The sequence below is a fragment of the Choloepus didactylus genome, chromosome 6 (genome assembly GCF_015220235.1).
Source record: "Choloepus didactylus isolate mChoDid1 chromosome 6, mChoDid1.pri, whole genome shotgun sequence".
Taxonomy (NCBI): domain Eukaryota; kingdom Metazoa; phylum Chordata; class Mammalia; order Pilosa; family Megalonychidae; genus Choloepus; species Choloepus didactylus.
Genome location: NC_051312.1, coordinates 109,547,181 through 109,551,297, shown reverse-complemented (window position 1 = coordinate 109,551,297; position 4,117 = coordinate 109,547,181).

The window sequence follows — 4,117 nt, the reverse complement described above, 5'->3', positions numbered from 1 at the left end:
ATAGGGAGAGGGTTAGGAGGCCTATGTATTTCCTAGAGCAATCTGCATATGCCTACCCCCAGGGGGCACCACTCACACAGACTACAATGGAATTATTTGCCCAGAGGTCTTTAGTGCCAAAAACACTCCAAATTAGTTTCCCCAAATTTTATCCCCTAGTGGAGGTGTGGAAGATACTTCATAAGTTACATTTCTGATTTCCTAACCTTAGAAACTGGGAGGAAAAAGAAAAGAAAGTGAAGGGATTTTCCTCTGCAAAAGTTCTCCCTCCTCTTGAAAATACAAGATAAGACCATGGTACAGACAGGGAGCATGTTAGGGCTCCAAATACATTGTTAATCAAAAATAATTTTACACAAGTTAACCCTACCTAGTCAGGTAAAGGTGGTTGAGCCAATAATGAATGAGTAGACCTGTTCTCTGCTGCCTGGGTCTGAGAGGAAAATAACGTAATCAGAGATAAACCTCAGGATTCCCAGGTAATAACCTGGGGAATGAGACAAGTGCATAGCTGGCTCTGTTCTGTTGGACAGAAGTTGGGGGGGGGGGTGGCACTATAAAAAGAGTTAGAGTCCTTGTCATAGACTGTGCTGTTGTAGTGGACATCATCCCATCCTGCTGGCATGACATCTTAAATCACAATACTATTTTTCCAGTTTTCCTTGGGCATAAAGTGGGGTAACTTATCTAACTAGAACACTGCCCAGGAGAAGGCACTAACACATCCAGTCCAAAAGGGAAGTGTGACAAGGCCCATGAGAGCCTTCCACCCAAGGAACAGTGCCAGCAAATGGAAGCTGGCCAACTGTCAACATTTAGATGCTTTTTCCTTTGTCTATACTTAGTAAATGCCCTTTTTATCATTTTTAAGCTGGTGTTAACCAATTTGGGTTGGCAGATGGGCCACAGGAGGATTGTAACAGACCATGTGAAACCTTCTCGAGCTAGGTGACAGAAGTCCTTGTACCACACCTTGTTCCTGCCTTAGAGCACCATGGATGTCTTTGGGGTTTCCGTCATTCTTGGGCATAAAAATTACATTTACAACCTCACTGAGCTAGATGAAGCTGCCTTGTTTCTTTTCAATGCATTTCTTCAGAAAGTTCCCAAAGTCATCTACTGTTCATTCTTCATTCAATGAATACTGACGACTACAGGCAATCAAGCTCTATGCTAAGCACTGGGGCTGCAGTTGTGTTGCTTACCATCCAGTGATGCTCAAACTATTTGGTGCTCAGAATCAAAGCTCTTGTACTCCAGTGGATCCTCAGGATTCATACTAGCCGTTAGGGTGTGGTGGTGCAGGCATGGGATTTGGAGCAAATGAGACCTAATGTCAAACCCCAGCACTCCCATTAACCAGTTGTGTTACCTTGAACAAATGTCTTAACCTTCCTGAGTCTTCGTTTCTCACCTATGAAGTGTGGATGATAATCTCATCAACTACATGGGGTTACTGAAAGAACTAAATAGATAATGTGTGCAGAGCATATTATATGGTACCTGGTACTATTTAATGGTAGCTGTTAATACATGATAGTCATTATTGATAATATGAATAATCTTGATCCCCAACATGTGAATCTTTAGAAATGAGAAAGACCTAGTAAAAGACACAGACCTAGGTATCAGAAAGCCCAAAGGTCTCTATCCATGTCTTCAGATGTGTCACAATCTTATTACCTTGGTGTTACCAGACTTAAAATAGGAAATGGGAATAACACCCACTTCCTCCTAGAACTGTTGTAAAAATGTATTAATTACTTCTTGCAGGACCCTTTGAGGAGCTGAAAATGCCGAGTAAGTATCCCAAAATGAAAGATAAAAAGATATATCACTTGTTAGAAGAAAAACACCAAATAGGTGCCTGCCCCAGAGTCCTAAGGGATGTGGCCCCTGTAGCACCAGCTTTCCCCTTTTTTGACTCATGCTGAATAAGATCAGTTCAAATAACACCAAGATAAATTAAGTAGCTCTACCCACCCTCTTTCTCCAGCAGCCCATGGAAGGAATGAACATTTCAAACTGTGGTGACAAAATGTTCTTCAAGGTTTTTGATAATAATAAGAGGTCACTAGTGCATATTTAACATGTCAATGGTCACATCTCAACGAATAGGTTTCTCAGATTTGTTACCAGAACTTGTGTCACCATTTTCCTTGATAGGTCCACCTCTGGGACCCCGGGATGCTTTCTCTAAGCTCAGCCACCAATATTTATGTTTTATGCCTTCAGAAATTTCCCACAGCCTGCCTGTGCATAGAGAAGACTCTGCACTAGCCCCGCCTTCTGATGTTCTCTCTCCCCAAGGAAGATGGAGTCACAGGAAGACCAGACCAGCTTCTTCCATACATTACCTTAAAACAGTCATTTTCAAAATATAGTTCCTGGACCAGCAGTATCTGCATCACTGGGAATTTGCTGGAAAAGCAAATTCAGGGGCCCTACCCCAGCCCTAGTAAATCAGATGCTCTGGGTGTGGGGCCCAGTGATCTGTTTTAATAAGCCCTCCAGATGATTCTGATGCACTCTCAAGTTTGAGGACCGCTAACTTAGGAGAAGAACAAGCCCAACAGGCGCTGCAGGAGAGAAACTCCTAGGATACCAGTTTTCTTTTCTTCTTCCTCATATACCTTGAAACCATTTTGTGAGATTCAGAGTTGGCTTCTCAGCCAACCAGAATTTTCAAAACTATGAATCACACTTTCTTTAGGCCAGATATTATTCTAAAGTCCTTTAATTAAATTCATTTAATTTAATTTAAAATAGTATTTTTTTCTAAGCTTGTATCATTTATCCCTCTTCTGAAGTCAAAATAGCTTAAAACTGCACTAAAACATTTAGGACACACCTATATCAACTCCTTTAAAAATGATCCCCTCCCAGCTGATTAATATGAATACAAAAATAGTTAATGCTGCCTTGAGGTGTCTTGATATAGCTATGGAGAAGATTTGGTCCATCGCTGAATACATGCATACAAATAAGCTCTAGACACATACGAGTCTGTCAAATAATAAAACATTTTTAAATACTCAACAAAATAATTTTAAACAATTTAATAACAAATTTAATTGCTACAGCATGTCCTTGGACTCAGAGAGAGCAGGACATCAGCTTCCAAGCAGGGACCTTTGTAGCATTTGTGATGAGATTCAAAATGGATGATTTTGAGAAGGGCAAGAAGATTTTTGTTCAGAAGAGTACCCAGTGCCACACCATGGAAAAGGAAGATAAGCATAAGACTGGGCCAAATCTGCATGGTGTGTTTGGGTGGAAGATAGGTCAGGCCCCTGAATTCTCATACACAAATGCCAACAAAGCAATGGTATCACCTGGGGAGAAAAGAAACTGATGGAGTATCTGGAGAATCCCAAGAAGTACATTCCTGGAACAAAAATGATCTTCACTGGTATTAAGAAGTAGGTAGTTCATGAAAATGAATTTGATAGTACACTCATAAGAATCATTTGTATAATGGCATTATTAATATTTAAGCATTTAAATATTAACATTAAAACAGTTAATATTTAAGCATTTAAGTGTTAATATTGCATATTGCTTTGGTCTATCTAGATTCATTATTTTACTTTGGATCCCTGGGTTTTGTTTCAATTATTTTTTTCTTTTTGAGAGTGTTATTCCTTTCACGATGAATATTTGCACATGAAATTCCTTAATAATTAAAATTCTTTTGCATTAACTATATATCTTTAAAGTCAGTAATAATTTAGGTGTTTTTCCTTTTTGTTTAATTGTATTAGTAGCTTAACGATTTTATTAGTTTTTCAAATTGCCCCTTTCATGATAAGCATGTAGAGCTATGGCTATATTTTGATTCACTGTTTTTATTTTAAACGGTCCCTTACTTTCATCATTCAGTTGTCAATTGAGAAGTATAGATTTTTACAATTAAAAAAGTGTAGACAGAAAGGGTAGACGTCATAGCTTATTTCAAAAAATCTACTAATGAGTAATAGTGGGCCACTGCCTTATTTATTACAAACTGAAATGTTCCATGACTTATTTTTACATGTACCATATTTAAATTGATCTCATTCATCAGACTTCAAGCTGATAGAACAACTTTGCTGGACAGTCCTCAGTTAAATAAGAT